General features: G+C 40.6%; 1 pseudogene; it reads right to left on the bottom strand.

Annotated features, from left to right (window-relative positions):
• Positions 1-8,608: 8,608 nt before the first annotated feature.
• Positions 8,609-10,933, bottom strand: LOC146636753 (E3 SUMO-protein ligase KIAA1586-like; annotated as a pseudogene).
• Between the last annotated feature and the right edge of the window lie 8,361 nt (positions 10,934-19,294).

Raw genomic sequence — 19,294 nt, 5'->3', positions numbered from 1 at the left:
ACAGATGCTGCTGAAACGAACTAAATCTTGCTGTTTCTCACCCCTATTTAAGGAAAAACATCAAAGGACTTATGACGTTCTATGACATCATCACTCCAATGAGATTGTCACAAGACGTTTTGGAATGGGGTGTTTTTTTTTAAACTGTTTTCAAACTTAACTTAAAATTTCAGTGTTTCCTAGTTGTGGACTATTGGTTAGTCCAGCCGATAAAGAAATTAATTGTCACAAACATCCCTAATATTACATAACAGACGACAGAAAACAAGACAGTTTTTTTTCTAATAGAGGTATAATAAAAGTTTTTTTTAATTATCCTACTTTTTATAAAAGAGAACATTTATTAAAGAGTATGTATTTAATTAAAAAACTGTTCATCTAAAGCAGGGGTCAACAACCTTTAAGACCCAAAGAGCCATAATTGGCCTATCTGGGGTTGAAAGGCTCGATAAATGCACGGCGTTTCGCCGGGTACACCGGCTTCCGCGAGTGTGATGCTTATTTTGAGCGATGAAAAAATAACAAAATATAATTTTATTTGTATATTGCAAAATCACAATAAGCTTCCAATTTAGAACTACAAGTAAAAAAAAAAGAACTGGCATAAATAAAATACACTTCAGCTAAATACTAATTTATTTTCCCAAACCACGCAGAGCCGCACTATAAGGACTAAAGAGCCGCATGAGGCTCCGGAGCCGCAGGTTGCCGACCCCTGATCTAAAGGCTATAACAAAAAGCTTCCTGCTGGAAAATGAAATGTCCCCATTAAGAGTCTGAATCAGGAGCCGATGACATTACTCTGTAAACTCTCAAAGCACTTTAATAAACAAGCAAACAGTTCCACCTCTCGCATTATTGCGTAAAGTTGACAGCGCGTCAGGCAAATAGGCAGGCTCCATCCCCGGCCTCTAGCGACTGTGGAAGTCGCTACATCTTTAGTCAACAAAAAACGGCATTCTGGAGAAGCCAGCCACAAGCAGGATCAAAGAAATCAGATCAAGGAACCTGAAAGACGCCAAGTAAGTGCAGCGCATCTGAATGAGTGAGCCCAGCAGCACCGACACACCTGACGCAATTCTGAGGAGCGCAGGTAAGAATACCTGTGCATGTCTGGTTGTGGAAAAGGAAGCGACATTGCATTAGCGCTGAGATGTTTTAAGAGGAGACACTGAATGGAATGAATGTTGGTTAAATGTGCAATGTTTTTGGCTGCGCTCTTGGATTGATGACTGCGCTGCGTCTTATTAATTATGCTGCTTGGATGATGTTCAAATGGACAATTAAAGTGCCGTTACGTTGAAAGGATTTTATGGTCAAAGTCTATTGTGGCTTCCAGTGGATATATGTTTTAATGGATGATCACTGAAGATTAAAATAAATAAATATATAAATAAAAAATCGAACAAACAAACGGGAAAATCATGAGTCAAACAGGTGATGATGATTGTTCCTCTAATGATTTGGGGGGAAAGAGAGAAAGAAAAATGACTGGAAAGGCATTGTTGAATAAAATCGAAAAATCACAAAATGAATGCAAAATATATGTTAATAAAATGAAAGGACTAATACAAAAAATGAAAGCGCTCATGCAACACAATGAAAATCTTTCTCAAATTAAGCAGTATTTGGTGGATTTAAAGGCACTGTGCGAAAAGGCTTCAAGTTCACATGTTGAGGTGTTGTCTTTGGTGCCAGAGGAAGTAATAAAACAAGAGGAATGCTTTTCAAGTATCATGAAATACACAAATGTGTTTTTAAATGAAATTCAGAACTGGATAAATCAAAGAGAACAAAATCCTGCTGTTTGTCCAAAGCAAATCAATTTATTGGAAAACAATGTTGCATCAAATACTGAGACAGAAGTGGAGGATGATATCAAGCCAAGTGATAGTGTTTCTGTTGTGATATTTTGATACCATGGTAGCATTTACTGAGTATTGTTTTTGATGATATTATACAAAGGACCCTGTTTCTGCAATGCCCTTTGTTTTAACCTCATCTCCTCTTGCTGTGTCAACTGAAGATTTTATGGTGTGAAAGTAGATACTAAGGTTGGAGGGAAAACACCAACAAATCACTCTTTTACTTATCACTCCCTTGCAGAAGATGTTTATGTGAAGACCATCTGGGTTGTGTCAGAACTCACGGATGTAGGAGACCTCTGTATAAGATTTATAGGCCTTGTGAGTGCATCTTTATTGCCCTTGCTGAACAAAGGATTCCAACTGTCGAAGGACACCACCCCACCCAGTGGGCAGGGTCTGAACTGAAACTTGTTGTCTGCCTATAAAAACTGCTGCACAAAGAATAAACTTTGAGTTAGTTTGGGATGACAATTTAGAACAGTCTCCGCGTCTTTTTGTTCTTCCAAACTGCTCCCGGTACTCCGGCCGGTGCTGTAATTAACCGTTGATCATACTTGAGAATATTTTAATTGTTATAGGTTAAAGGATGAACTCTGATGATGAAAGCCCACGCCTCAGAGAAACCCGGAATGGAGTTTCTTGCAGTTTCAAATGTTGAAAGCCACAAAACTTCTTCAAGATCTTCAACTTCATCTGTTCGTATGAAAGCTGAGGCAGAGTTGGCAGCTTTAAAGACGCGGGGAAAAGGACACTGTACCTGTCGATGCACGTTTCCCAAAATCTAAACGAGTCATATCGCTCCATGTTTGCTACTTTTGGTTTTTGGTTTTCTCCCGCAGAGTAAGAGCATCGCAGGAGCTCCTGAAGTCAAACGACGCCTCCCAGCACTCATTTATTAAAACGGAGTCGATGCCAAAAGTCTTAAACGTTAGAATCAAAGCAACAGCTGTGAACTCAGTCATGGTGTCATGTGCAGCCTTCATCTTACTGTCACTACTTTTTCATTTTAGGGTACGTGAGGTAAAGCGTCCGTCGATGTAGCTTGATTGTACAAAATTATTTTTCTACGTTATTAACAAAACAGAGCAGAGACTGATGCTGCTCCTGTCTGACCCCCTTGTGTCTGGCACATGTGTATTCTGACTTGTGTGTGTGTGTGTGTGTGTGTGTGTGTGTGTGTGTGTGTGTGTGTGTGTGTGTGTGTGTGTGTGTGTGTGTGTGTGTGTGTGTGTGTGTGTGTGTGGCAGTCGCTGTGTGAGTGTGATATCACATCTGCATCACTCAAGCGTAGGCGGGCCCGCGTCAGACAACAATAAACAAAAAGCAGAAAAAGGCCAACAGTAAAAACTCAGACTCCAGCATGAGCTCCTTCCTGCTGCTTAACCAATCACCTTCCTCCATATCATCACTGCTCCCTCCCTCCTCCACTCTCCATCCTACACCACCTTTGTTATTTAACACCGACCCCCCCAATCTGATAATCAGACAAATTCCCAAACACCTGACTTCACTGTGTCGACACCGTTCCTGACTATTTCTGACCTCAGGTCAGCTCTGCTATTATCCTCACATTAAGGGTTCGTTCACCTGCCTGCAGATGATCTGTGAGCTCGTCGGTTGTAAATTAAACTCTAAGCACACTGAGGGTAACCGGGAGGCGTTCAGGGCCTGCAGTGCAGAGCTGCAACATGACAAAAAGGGATGGGGGCTCAGATCTCCTGAACAGGGTGGAAACAACACGGTGGGTTTGTGCTGTTTGTGATTCCTGCTCCGTCACTCTGGTGGAGACGACTGCAGCTCAGCAGCGCTCCCTGCTGATCCTCTGATGAAGATGTCAACAGTATGTAAACTGAGCTGATGTGCTGCTGTTTGAGCCCACGTGGTAGCGTACGTCCAGTATGGGAGAACTTAGTCACCGGTGCTGTCTTTGCTTGTGCTCTAGCTTTAGCCTGTTTGATTGTTTGTTTTCTATTTTATTACTGCCTAAAAGGGGAGGTGGGGGAAACACATGCCTGACTTCTCCTGTCAGAGGTTTTGTAAGCTCACTGGAAGGGAAACGTGCACAATGTAAATCATAAAACAACTGACTGGGGCTGTGCTGCAGGTGGATCAGTGCTGTGGACAGTAGCTGTGGAAAAGAGACTGGACAAAGACTCTCAGCCTTAAATACAGGACAGAGGATGATCCGATCATCTTTCAGCTAACAGTGTCGAGCAGAAGGACGGCCGGCTGATGCGTCCGTACGAACCCTTTTGTACTCACTCCTGTGTATAAGGAGGCGGCGAGGGGTTGTGTAGTTAACCTCAGCACCACACAGCTACAGCAGAGGAGAGAACACAAACGAGTCCTTTCATTCGGCTCTGTTCTTTCTCCTTGTCTGTTTTATAAGCTAACACTAGAGGGCGCCATTGTGGCACATTCAGCGCTCACTCTGAGGTCACTGGACAGAGAAGAAAATACCAAACTGGGAGACGGATGGAGACGAAACATCTGGAAGATCAGAACTGTACATTTTTAAGTGTAAGAAAAAAAAACAGACAAAAAATTTGTAAATATTAAGTTTCTTGTTTATTTTATGTTTTGTTTTTTTGGGGTTTTTTGGAGTGAATGAATGATATGCTTATTTTGTGATGACAAAAGACAACAGGTGCAGTTTGTAATGAGAAGAAAAAAATGGCCGTTAGCTTGAGGTTTCAAATGAGTTCATCCTTACCACCGATCAGTTTTGTCTTTGTTTTTTCAACATTTATTTTATTTTTGTCATAACGTTGATCGTTATCATGTGACCATCCTGTAGCAGGAAGGTCGCTGTAGCAGAAGTCATCTCCACTGAAGCCCCCTCACAGCAGAAGGCCAGTCATGCTGTTTATTAGCATTTGCTAGTTTTCAGTGAGAAAAAACATTTTCATCAAGTTTTAAATCCTTTCGTTGCTCTTTTCTCTGCGATTGTCATAAAATCGTCGTCCTCTTTTCAAGCCTTAGCTCGCTTTTATTTTGAAATATGAGTCTTGTGATCAGAGATGAATCTGTGCTGCATGATGTGCGTAACATCAGAGCGATAAAAGCCAGCTTTGCCTTTCAGTGATTCGCAGTAAGGACATAAATGACCTAAACTGAGACTGAAAAAAGTGCAGTCAGTTAAATGTTAGCTCACCTAACATGTAGCAGTGTTTACATGTAGCCATGTTTGACAGACTCCAGGGCTTTGATACCATAAGATGCCTCATATCCTCACAGACTCATGAGATCACACAGGTGGTCTGACCTGCTCGTGTCACACTGTGCTGTCTGTCTGTCCGTTGTTTTTCTCCTGCAGTGATGTTATGTAGCAGAAAAACAGTTGGATGCTGGAAAAGTGCAGAGCGATGGGTGACGTGTGGAGAACATCACAGTCTGTGTGTGTTCAACAGCTGTTAGAGCCACACTTTGTCCTTTCTGTGGTATAACTGCTGGATTTATTTTATTCCAACACTTAGAAACTGTCAGCAAAGCAAAACTTCATGATTGGATGATCCTGTGTCATGTCCACAGTGTCAAACGTGCACAGAGACAGTGACACCCACAGAGAAACCCTCAGCTTGGTGTCCATTGCAAATCTGCACCTGTTGTCTTGTTTCTACTTTCTTTGTTGAACTCAGAAACTCGAGACTTGAGATGAAGAAAATGTTAAATAATGGAATAAAAAAAAGATGATTATTAAAAAAAGTAAAGTAAAATTATATAAATAAATGAGGTGATGATATTTCTGTTTACTTTAGAAGTTATTATACACTGTATGCTGTGATTCTGATCTGGGAAACATTAAAGACATTCATAGCCAGACTGCTGACTTTGTGTTTTTATTCAGTCGCCTAACAGAAGTGCAGTAAGAAACGATTTAGCCCATCCTGATTTCTTAGCTATTTGCATATTTGCCACACTTACGTGTTTCAGATCATGAAGAACATTTTTATGATAGATAAAGATGACCAGAGTAAGTATAAAATAAAGCTTTTACATGTATTGCTGGGAGGTCGGCAGCTCCCTCCACTGCTTGGCCCTCTGTGAAAAACAACTGGGATCCAGCTTCCCTGTGATGCTGAATCATATAAGCGGAAGAACATAAATAGATAGAAGGATGGATGATTGTATTTTGTGTACAATTGTTGAAGTGTAAAAAGGGTTGGCCCTCCGTGGTGCCCTAAGCAAAGTTTGATTTTTGGAGCCCTTTACAGTTTTTGCCCACTGCTTGAACACATTTTGCAAAACCCCGCTCTCTGTGCCAAAACTGTACACACAAGTACACATGACACAACACTGGGAAATATACCATTCACATCTGTGCCAAATTGGAACTCTACTCCCAAAACCTAAACTCTGCTGTCAAAACCTAACATTCCTTTGTCAAAATGTAACTCTGTTGACAAAATGACACATACTTGCATCATATGCAAACACTCACAGATCAGGGGGAACACACTAGTCTGCTGTACATAAAACACTGCAGTCCTTGATTCCCATTGTTTATTCAGAAGGCACATTTACAGGAGACACATTTCCAAACAACCATAAACGCAAATAGACCTACTCAATACTGTACATTGCAGTACCATGAATACAGGTACAGCAAATAAAACAACAACAACACAATAGTACTGCAATAGAAAAAACACTATACTGTAAACACAAAAAACCATGACAATTGTGCATAAGTGGGCTCATGGATCCCGCCGTCTGTTGGGGTCTGGCCACAGGACCTCATCAACATCGCAAGCAATGTCCTCTCCCGCTAGGCACCGGGGTAAATATCCTCTTGCTCTCCCTCCATCCATGCTTGCAAAGTTCTTGGAATGGCTACGCTGAGGGCTTTTTGTAGTTGGCTAATTGGTGTTCGGTTTTGCAAGTAGGTGCCTTCAGGTGTGTATTTGAGTGGTTGCAATTACCCGATGTGTTTTGTATTTTGGATACATGTGTTTTCCAAATGGCACCCTGAGATTTCATTTTGTGAGCGAAGTGTCTTATGTATGAAATAGAGTGTAGCATGCAGGACCATGTGTGTTGCATAAAGGGGTAGGTGTGTTGCATAAAGGAGTAGGAGTGTTGCATAATTGGTACTGGGGTGCAAAGCAGCGCTTTTGTTTAAGGTATGGGTACATGTGTTTGAGGTATGGTAACAAAAGCTTCACGTTGTGTTACTTTAGTCTGAGCATGGGTTTATAGTGTTCAAGCAACGGGCAAAAACTGTAATAGTGCCAATAATAGTGATTAATGATCACCTACTATAAATGTATTTCATTTTCTAATGTTGATGTTGTTGTAATCCACAGTGAAAAATGTCATAAAAACAGAGAGAAACAATAGATCAAACCTGAGAGCTGCACAGTTGCAGCAGTGTGGTTTACGTCATTCTGTTGTCAGCCTGTTTTACACATCGGTGGTTTCTTATTGACATGTAAAAAGATCTGAAATCGTAGTAAATTCAGCTGCTATTGTGGGCTGGGGATGATTTACACTTAACATTTTAATAACTGGGTACTGAATGTCATAGGCCCAATGTTCCCTCTAATTTTTCACGTGTCTGAGCGAACACACAAACTCCCTGAGCGATCCCTTGGACCAATGAGCGACATCAGACGTGTGCACTGTGGTCACGCCGGCATCGAATCCATCCAAGTTACATGGTTTATTAAAATAATCAAATTACAGCGTTTACATTTATGTTAGACTACTTTTAATTAACTGCTTTAGCCCATTTACAATGAAAATGTAAAAAAAAATCTTGTTCATGACCTGTGCAGTATGTTAACACTATTGGAAGTAAAAATAACTTGAACTCCAATTTCGAAAACACAACTTTCTTTCTTTTCTTTTTTTTCTTTTATACAGCTCTGACTTGTATTATGAGTCTGTGGTCTGGGAGAGAGTCCTGTAACTCTCTGTCTCCAAAATACAGTATATAATGACCAATGCTGGGCAATTAATTATATAGTTACTTCTTCAAAAAAGTAACTCAGTTTGGCAAACAACGTTTTTTGCAGCTATTTTTTTAAATGCAGCCAAGGCGTTTTTAAATAAACATTTCAAACTATTTACAGAACAATCAGCTGTTCTGCATCAAATCTGATGCCACACAAATTATTTGTGCCACTCCAAAAAATAATTTCTGTCCACTATGAGATAAAGGAGAACAACAGTCTGATACCTGCAGGCCTGACAGCAGCAGATGTATCACTCCTGTACAGTGCTTTAAGTGGCCCAGAAGAGGTGCCGGTACTCTATTTTTTTTCCGCCTCCCCTGAGGTAACAACAACTATATTGAATGGGTTTTATATACAACAGTCAACAGACAACCTTATACAAAATAATAAATCATTTTATTAGTTTGTGGATTTGCTTGAGCTAGAAAGAGCTACTGAACATAAATAAAATGTGCAAAAAGGTATTGAATTTTTTTTTAACAAAATGTACATAAAATAAATTATAAACTAATTTGTATTTTGCTCTCTCTTGAGTCACTGCTGCTATCAGCAGCAGCACTTGTAAAGTGTACCTGCAGAGCTTGGTAGTTCTCCCATACTACTTTCACTGTTCTCTCACTTGAAGCAACCCAAACATAATAACCATAGAACAGTAGAACATAATCTTGAGTCTTGAAGATGGTTCATTTCTTTACCCCTGAAAAATATACAAAAGCAGATTCAGCAAAATACAATCACAGTACACCAAATGAAAAATGAGAAATACTGTACAAATCATTTTACCTAGAAAAGGCTCCAGCACGTTTTGGGCTCCACTTTCCTTTCACTTTGGGCTTCGCAGTTTGTGGATGCTGCACTTCTCCTCCCTAGTGCCAGCCATGTCTGCACATATGTTTGTGCGTTAAACTGATCCAAGGGTGGTCCGTTGCATTTCAGGAAAATCATATTTGAAAGCCTTTTGATGTTGAGAGAGTTTCTTTTATCTGTCAAAGTATCATTCATTGAGCTGAAAGCTCGCTCGCATTCACTTGTTGATACTGCAATGGTGTGGACAGCTGTAAGAAGCGGCTTCAGGGCTGCTGGTGTCTTGGAAGCTTTAAGGTCTTTATACTCCCTAAATCCTAGGACACTTTCCCTCTCCCCAACTCTGAATCTCTGACATAAACGTCTGACCGCTGCATCCCCATATTGAATATCTAGAGATGCAGGCCAGGAGTCAGACTGGAGGACCTTGATGTCTGAGAGGAGGTGACTATCTGTCTTTTCAGATGAGGTTTTACTGACATGCGAGGAAGTTGTTGGAGTCATCCTGCACTTAACATTTTCAGCCAGGCTACGGAAAAATTGGCCATGGTTGATTTTTATAACCCTCTGATTTTCATGCAGGCATACATTTCTGAAGATTTTCTCCTTTTCAGCTTCAATGGCAGTTTGTGTGGGACCAGGTGTGGATACCATTGACTCAAACACCTGGATTTGTCGGTCCAGCTGCCTGTCGGCTTGATCCAAAGTCATGTCCCATCTCTGGAGCATTCTTGAGAGGTCACTGAGTTCTGTGAAAGCGTCATACATGATGCCAAGATTGACCACAAAAGAAACAGTAGTGAGAACATCATTGAGTCCTTTGTATTTTGCTCTCTCTCTTGAGTCCCTGCTGGTATCAGCAGCAGCACTTGTAAAGTGTACCTGCAGAGCTTGGTAGTTCTCCCATACTGCTTTCACTGTTCTCTCACTTGAAGCAACCCAACGCACTGATAAAACACGGCCTATCACAAGGAGACGTTGTCCAACATTGTGAGCACTCTCGGTTAACTCCCTTTGGTTTTTTGGTGATGCATGGTAGAGGGAGTAAAGCTGATCTAAGAATATTTTTAAGTGGTTGATTCCTCCTACCTCCTTCAAAACATCACAAACTGCCAGTTCCAGTCTGTGATTGGAACAATGCCAGACAAACAGGTAAGGGAATTTGGAACAAAGCTGCGCAGCAACTCCTGCTTTCCTCCCAAGCATCACTGAGGCTCCATCACAAGCAAATGCCAACAAATGTTGCTGTAGGTAGTGAGGGTCAAAGCCATTATTATGAAGACATCCTAACAGTGCTTCAGTGATGTCCTTTGCTGTGGTCCCCTGCAGCTCAATCAGTTCAAAAAATATTGTGTCTGGATTTTCACTGGAAATAGCTGACCGCAGGCACACGACAAGCACAGACTTTCCACTTATTGTAGTGGATTCATCAATGAGCACACACAATTTTCTTTCATTCATCACTATGTCATTGACTACCTTCTTTTTCATTTCAGCTGCAATGTGATCCAGTATATTTGCACATGAGTTATTAGAGTGCAAAACTCTGCCCATCTTGACACCATTTAAGACTTGCAACTGGACATCTATTGGCATGTCTGTAAAGGGACGCCCATGCTTGCCAATCTTATAAGCTGTTCTAAACACATTGCAAGTTGAAGCGTAGTCAGCCTTTCTCATATCTTCAATGTGTTTTTGCATTGTATTTTGTGTTGCCTTCTCTTTTATTTCAACTGCTTTCTTGTGATAAATTGAGTCTCTGTGCTCTTTTATTTTCTTTCGTAGTGAGTTTTGTTGTGCAGCCTTGTCCCTTCCAAAAGACGAGATTAAGCACCCACTCCACTCCTGCGACACTCTCTGCCCTTGCTGCATGTCCACGCGAGCACAAACTTGACTACACACACTACAACCCAACTTTTGATTTCTGCTGATCAGCCACTTGTAATTTGTGGAGAAATACCGGACTTGTGCTTGGGACCAACATTCTGGCCACTCGTGCTCGCTAACGCGGCTGTTGTCATCGGTAGAAATGGTGTCATTCTCGTCCTCGTCGTCGCCAAAAGTGCCGTCGTCCGCGGCTGCGGCACTAGTGCAGCTTTCATTAGCTTGCGTCTGACCTGCAGCGATATCATTCTGGCTTGGTGGGGTGTCAGCCAGCGAGTCCTCTGATTCTGACCTTGTTCTTTTACTACTCAGAGTCTGAAGCCAGGAGAGCATATTAAGTGTTCATTGTTTTTGTATTTTAACGAGCAGCTGTTTGCGCGTTTTACACACCCTCTCCGGACCACGTTGAGTTGTTGACATGACAACGGCAAAAGCGACGCATGCGCTTTTCACTTGTAAAACACATTGGTGTATGGGTAATGTAGTCTCTGCTCTCGGTGGGACGAATTAGGAAGCGTGCTTGTGAAGGGCGCTCTGAAAAGCGGCAGTGCAGCCAAACGATGTGCAAATGAGAGTACCGGTACGCTAAAAGCACGTTCTGGGCGCATGGAGAGGTGGCGGTACTCTCAAAAGTTATATTTAGAAGTGGCGGTACTGAGTACCGGCGCGTACCGGCCCACTTAAAGCACTGCTCCTGTAACACCTGTAACATTCAGCAGTCGCCTCATTGTTCTGACGCACACAACAAAACTACTGACTACACTACACACTAACTACACAAGATTTGCGCTAAACGTCGCAAATCTCTCACATCTCAAAACACCACCGTCACTCCTAAAACTTCCCCCGTTTCTTAACAACTAGATGCCACGTTGCCATATCATTTTTTGATTGGTCGACATGGTACTTTTTTAGACGAATAGGAAAGGCAGAGGGGGTGGGGTTTGTTTTTGCTCACAGGTGGAGAGCGCTTTCGAGCCTTTTTTCTTATAAAACGCCAATTTAACCGTTTCTTCCCGCAGTAAATATAAACAACCAGTATTCAGGAAGAAAACCAAACATTGCATTTTTTTTATCACAACTCTGGTTTTACGTGGCCTATCAACACGATTTAAAAACTGGTGTAAAGTCCCCAATTTTTCCGTCAATTGTTCCGTCTGTCCTGCTCACATCTCCAATGGTTGTACACGTTGTCATTAACATGGCTTCACTCCACATCAGCCACGCCGCTTTGACAGCTAACACACCGGCGTTGGCACATAAGGACGCTGTCATAGCCTGCCAACAACGTTGATTGGCTGCGCATATACGCATTATTGGCTGGACTATGGGATAAGGTGGCATCGTTCCCATATGGGAGCAGCCAGTCACTTACTGACTAACACTGCAAAACAGAATTGTTAAAGTATTAATTTTAATTTCAATTCAGGTTAGATTTTTTTTGGTGCGCAACGCAGAATTTCTGTGCGCAGAGACTGTGCCAGCAGTGCGCAGCTTAGAGGAAACATTGCATAGGCCCACTAAAAGTTACAAAATAAGCTACTATCAAATACATTTACTGTAAACACATCAGAAGGTTATTTATGTGGCAAAAAGTTAGATCTATACAAAATGTTGCAGGGAAACGGAGAAGGAGCTCGTATAGGTTTGAGTTTTATTCACATCTGTTGTGCAGGTACAAATAGCAGAGTGGAAAACTTTATACTTTGTGTTTGCAAACATTAATTTATGAAGATTAATTAACATGAGTGTAGCACAAAGTAAAGGTGAAAGCAGTATTCTGACATGACAGTGCAATCAAAACACATTTTGCCACTACAATCTGTGAATAATTGTAACAACTGTCATTTTAATATTGGACAAACTAGTTGTGCAGCCCTAACCTGAAATATGCTGTTTGTTCTGAATGAAAAACGTTAGTCTTTGGTAAACATTTTAATCCCATTTATAGATGCAATATGTTATTTCAGTTAAGACTAAATGTTACCACACGTTCCCATCATTAGAGTGCATTTAAAGTGTGGAGAAGTCTGTGAAGGTTCTCAGTCATCCAGGTCATCGTAGTCTAAGGAGCTTGCAAAGAAAAGCGTCTGGACTTCTTTGAGTTACTTGAAGACGTTTCACCTCTCATCCGAGAAGCTTCTTCAGTTCTAAGGGTCAAATGGTGGAGAGTCCAAGCTGTATTGAAGAATTTCTAACTTCATGTAGGCTAAACAGCGGCCTAGAATTAGACTCAAAATCCTGCAGTTGCCCAAAATAAAGGGGGCATTAATGTGCCAGATTCTACAGAACTCCAGAAATAACTGCTAAGATGGGTCCAACACATCTGAGTTCATGCTGGAGGAACTGTGGGACACACTCTGCCAACCACACTCATATATTGTGGCTCTGCCCTAAACTCTGTGTATTCTGGAGGCAGATATTTGATGCTCTCAAAGACATTTTCCAAGGTAAATATTCCACTAAGTCCTACAGTAGCAGTGTTGGGAAGGATTGCAGAACATATTGACTGCAAAGCCAAAACTTACTTGCTAAATATATGACTCACTGCAGCCCTAAAATGCATAACTATCAGATGGTTAAAACCAGATATAATCTATGGATCCATGTCTGTCTAATGGAACAAATTACATACTCAGACTACAGAAACAAGTCTTTGAGAAACGGTGGGGACCCATGTTACCTTTACTATTACAATGAAGAACACCACCTAATTTTGTGAGCTCTCTCTCTCTACACACGCACACACGTGTGTGCTGGACATTCATGGCTGCTTTGTGTAGTTACAGTTGAATAGAGGAAGTGTAGGATGTATCACTGCTGATTCAAAATAACATGTAAGAGTTTGTGGAATGTTCTTTGTCTGTGTGTCTGTATATAAGATGTAAGGGCGGTGGCCACAATTCAGAGATGGTCCTGGTGTTTCACTGGGAAGCTCTCTCCACATTGTAATGTGTTTATTAAACCCGCTTCAAATCAAGCTCACTGGGTGCAGGTTATTGTTAAATTTTCCTCAACAATTTGGCGTTGTCAGGCTGGATTCCTCAGGTGAGTTTTGCTGAATCACTGGTATGTGGTGACTGGCCATCCTGAGGTAAAATTGCCTCAGTCCCACCGTTCCTTTGTTTTCAAAAAGGGGGAACGGCGGGGTGTGCTTCAGCAACTCACACATGCAGGAATTTTTAAAAGAACCAAGAGAGGCACTGCAGAGGATCTGCATCAGTGAGCTGTTTTGATTTGGGAGGGTTTTATACGGGTGTAATTCATGGTTTGTATCACTGCAGTGAAAACTGATGTTACTGATCACGAGAGAGGAACATATGTTAGTGACAAGTTTCTGTGTTGTGTCCCACCTGTATCTACACAGACCCTGTGGTCTATATCATGAGCACCTACACATTAAACAACTGTAACATTATAATGGCATCAAGCTCACACTGAGGCCTGTGGGGCACTATCAGCCAGTGAGACAACAGACAAATTTCAGTGTTTTAACATATGAATATTAAATACTTAAGGGCTACTTGTTTAAACAATGGAGGTGAACGATACATCATCATTTTACATGATAATATCACAGATGATAGACTAAATGAATAGATTTTAGGTGCTTGTGCATTCTTAAAGTCTGATATGTTGAACTGAACTGAGTGTGTCAGCTGTTCAAAGCCTCTCCCAGTCAGTGCTGTTCTCCATGCCTGTCTTACTGCACATGGTGTTATTAGCACAAACACTTTAAAGGTGAACATTTAGGACTTACTGCAAATGTTACTATGTCAAAGTTTCTGTGACTCAAACAGAGGAAATTTTGATTTTTTTATTTCCACACCTAATTTATTTAAAAGTATTTAATAGCATATAACACCCAAAATATGCTTCGGTTCACATTTAACTCCAGAAAATCATCGATCAAAACATGGATATTACCTGACCACAGATTCGTGGTGATGTCACTGCTCTTTTAACTGTTTGGTGTCTTTGCTTTGTTTGCTGGTTGTAGAAATGGTTTATTTGAGCTTTGAGCTGAGATTCAGAGGTTTTTGTGGACACTGCTCATGTCGGCACTTATATTTCTGACCTTTTCTTATAGCCGATTAAACATGATCTCCTCCCTTTTGCCCCCATTTTTGGTGGTGTAGGCACAAATGATCAGGCATGACATTTTCATAATAAATAAGATACTGCAAATAATTATTTGTGCGATTGAAGTGAATTGAAAATGTGTATGCAATCATACAGTTTTAAAGATTTGGCCTAAATAACGTTGGAGTGAATGAGTCTAAACATGATGACCAAACTAGTGACACACACACACACACACACACACACACACACACACACACACACACACACACACACACACACACACGCACAATGTTATGCCAGTTTCAGCTGAAACTATGTTTCAAACCATATTCTGGGTCTTTAGTTCACCATTTATGAGGTTTCAAGAAGAAAATAAAAGACAGATCTGAATGTTTGAAAATGTTTTGGAAAGATTCTGTAAAGATGAGATGAAAAATACTCAAAGGATAAATTTAATTGGTTTATTATTTAGATAAGGTGAAAAAAGTTAAACAAACAAATAAATGAAGAAAAAAGGCAGAGGAGAGAAAACCCCAACAATCCCCTCTGAGCAAGCACTTGGCGACAGTGGGGAGGAAAAACTGCCTTTAAACGGGCAGAAACCTCCGGCAGAACCAGGCTCAGGAGGGACAGTCAACTGCCGGGACTGGTTGGGGGTTTTAAATGGATGATTCCTCATCCATTTAACACATCTTTGGTGGAGTTTAAATGTAAAATGGGCAAAATTCGTCGCGATCGTGACTCCTCACGTCAGCATGCTTGGTTACCCGACAACATTAAAACGACTTGCAAATATGTTTTAAATGGATGATTCCTCATCCATTTAAAACATCTTTGGTTGCATTTAAATGTAAAATGCGCAAAATTCCTAGCGATCGTGACTCCTCACGTCAGCATGCTTGGTTACCCAACAACATTAAAACGACTCGCAAAGATGTTTTAAGTGGATGATTCCTCATCCATTTAAAACATCTTTGGTTGCGTTTAAATGTAAAATGCGCAAAATTCCTCGCGATCGTGACTCCTCACGTCAGCATGCTTGGTTAGACGATCACAAAAAAATGACTCGCAAAGATGTTTTAAATGGATGAGGAATCATCCATTTAAAACATCTTTGGTGGAGTTTAAATGTAAAATGCGCAAAATTCCTCGCGATCGTGACTCCTCACGTCAGCATGCTTGGTTAGACGATCACAAAAAAATGACTCGCAAAGATGTTTTAAATGGATGATTCCTCATCCATTTAAAACATCTTTGGTTGTGTTTAAATGTAAAATGCGCAAAATTCCTCGCGATCGTGACTCCTCACGTCAGCAGGCTTGGTTAGACGATCACAAAAAAATGACTCGCAAAGATGTTTTAAATGGATGAGGAATCATCCATTTAAAACATCTTTGGTTGCGTTTAAATGTAAAATGCACAAAATTCCTCACGATCGTGACTCCTCACGTCAGCAGGCTTGGTTAGACGATCACAAAAAAATGACTCGCAAAGATGTTTTAAATGGATGATTCCTCATCCATTTAAAACATCTTTGGTGGAGTTTAAATGTAAAATGGGCAAAATTCGTCGCGATCGTGACTCCTCACGTCAGCATGCTTGGTTAGACAATCACAAAAAAATGACTCGCAAAGATGTTTTAAATGGATGAGGAATCATCCATTTAAAACATCTTTGGTTGCGTTTAAATGTAAAATGCGCAAAATTCCTCGTTTTACGCAGGACTCCTCACGTCAGCATGCATGGTTAGACGATCACAAAAAAATGACTCGCAAAGATGTTTTAAATGGATGAGGAATCATCCATTTAAAACATCTTTGGTTGCGTTTAAATGTAAAATGCGCAAAATTCCTCGTTTTACGCAGGACTCCTCACGTCAGCATGCATGGTTAGACGATCACAAAAAAATGACTCGCAAAGATCTTTTAAATGGATGAGGAATCATCCATTTAAAACATCTTTGGTTGCGTTTAAATGTAAAATGCGCAAAATTCCTCGTTTTACGCAGGACTCCTCACGTCAGCATGCTTGGTTAGACGATCACAAAAAAATGACTCGCAAAGATGTTTTAAATGGATGAGGAATCATCCATTTAAAACATCTTTGGTTGCGTTTAAATGTAAAATGCGCAAAATTCCTCGTTTTACGCAGGACTCCTCACGTCAGCATGCATGGTTAGACGATCACAAAAAAATGACTCGCAAAGATGTTTTAAATGGATGATTCCTCATCCATTTAAAACATCTTTGGTTGCATTTAAATGTAAAATGCGCAAAATTCCTTGCGATCGTGACTCCTCACGTCAGCATGCTTGGTTAGACGATCACAACAAAACGACTCGCAAAGATGTTTTAAGTGAATGATTCCTCATCCATTTAAAACATCTTTGGTTGCATTTAAATGTAAAATGCGCAAAATTCCTCGCGATCGTGACTCCTCACGTCAGCAGGCTTGGTTAGACGATCACAAAAAAATGACTCGCAAAGATGTTTTAAATGGATGATTCCTCATCCATTTAAAACATCTTTGGTGGCGTTTAAATGTAAAATGCGCAAAATTCCTCGCGATCGTGACTCCTCACGTCGGCATGCTTGGTTAGACGATCACAAAAAAATGACTCGCAAAGATGTTTTAAATGGATGATTCCTCATCCATTTAAAACATCTTTGGTGGAGTTTAAATGTAAAATGGGCAAAATTCGTCGCGATCGTGACTCCTCACGTCAGCATGCTTGGTTACCCGACAACATTAAAACGACTTGCAAATATGTTTTAAATGGATGATTCCTCATCCATTTAAAACATCTTTGGTTGCATTTAAATGTAAAATGCGCAAAATTCCTAGCGATCGTGACTCCTCACGTCAGCATGCTTGGTTACCCAACAACATTAAAACGACTCGCAAAGATGTTTTAAGTGGATGATTCCTCATCCATTTAAAACATCTTTGGTTGCGTTTAAATGTAAAATGCGCAAAATTCCTCGCGTACGTGACTCCTCACGTCAGCATGCTTGGTTAGACGATCACAAAAAAATGACTCGCAAAGATGTTTTAAGTGGATGATTCCTCATCCATTTAAAACATCTTTGGTTGCGTTTAAATGTAAAATGCGCAAAATTTCTCGCGATCGTGACTCCTCACGTCAGCAGGCTTGGTTAGACGATCACAAAAAAATGACTCGCAAAGATGTTTTAAATGGATGATTCCTCATCCATTTAAAACATCTTTGGTGGCGTTTAAATGTAAAATGCGCAAAATTCCTCGCGATCGTGACTCCTCACGTCGGCATGCTTGGTTAGACGATCACAAAAAAATGACTCGCAAAGATGTTTTAAATGGATGATTCCTCATCCATTTAAAACATCTTTGGTTGTGTTTAAATGTAAAATGCGCAAAATTCCTCGCGATCGTGACTCCTCACGTCAGCAGGCTTGGTTAGACGATCACAAAAAAATGACTCGCAAAGATGTTTTAAATGGATGAGGAATCATCCATTTAAAACATCTTTGGTTGCGTTTAAATGTAAAATGCACAAAATTCCTCACGATCGTGACTCCTCACGTCAGCAGGCTTGGTTAGACGATCACAAAAAAATGACTCGCAAAGATGCTTTAAATGGATGATTCCTCATCCATTTAAAGCATCTTTGGTTTCGTTTAAATGTAAAATGCGCAAAATTCCTCACGATCGTGACTCCTCACGTCAGCAGGCTTAGTTAGACGATCACAAAAAAATGACTCGCAAAGATGTTTTAAGTGGATGATTCCTCATCCATTTAAAACATCTTTGGTTGCGTTTAAATGTAAAATGCGCAAAGTTCCTCGCTATCGTGACTCCTCACGTCAGCATGCATGGTTAGACGATCACAAAAAAATGACTCGCAAAGATGTTTTAAATGGATGAGGAATCATCCATTTAAAACATCTTTGGTTGCGTTTAAATGTAAAATGCGCAAAATTCCTCGTTTTACGCAGGACTCCTCACGTCAGCATGCATGGTTAGACGATCACAAAAAAATGACTCGCAAAGATCTTTTAAATGGATGAGGAATCATCCATTTAAAACATCTTTGGTTGCGTTTAAATGTAAAATGCGCAAAATTCCTCGTTTTACGCAGGACTCCTCACGTCAGCATGCTTGGTTAGACGATCACAAAAAAATGACTCGCAAAGATGTTTTAAATGGATGAGGAATCATCCATTTAAAACATCTTTGGTTGCGTTTAAATGTAAAATGCGCAAAATTCCTCGTTTTACGCAGGACTCCTCACGTCAGCATGCTTGGTTAGACGATCACAAAAAAATTACTCGCAAAGATGTTTTAAATGGATGATTCCTCATCCATTTAAAACATCTTTGGTTGCATTTAAATGTAAAATGCGCAAAATTCCTTGCGATCGTGACTCCTCACGTCAGCATGCTTGGTTAGACGATCACAACAAAACGACTCGCAAAGATGTTTTAAGTGAATGATTCCTCATCCATTTAAAACATCTTTGGTTGCATTTAAATGTAAAATGCGCAAAATTCCTCGCGATCGTGACTCCTCACGTCAGCAGGCTTGGTTAGACGATCACAAAAAAATGACTCGCAAAGATGTTTTAAATGGATGATTCCTCATCCATTTAAAACATCTTTGGTGGCGTTTAAATGTAAAATGCGCAAAATTCCTCGCGATCGTGACTCCTCACGTCGG

Source organism: Diplotaxodon limnothrissa, linkage group LG3 (assembly GCF_057381915.1).
Source record: "Diplotaxodon limnothrissa isolate DT_005_m linkage group LG3, D_limnothrissa_male_GT1.1, whole genome shotgun sequence".
Classification (NCBI taxonomy): Eukaryota; Metazoa; Chordata; class Actinopteri; order Cichliformes; family Cichlidae; genus Diplotaxodon; species Diplotaxodon limnothrissa.
The sequence above is the reverse complement of the archived record's forward strand: the minus strand, read 5'-3'. Positions and strand labels throughout refer to the sequence as shown.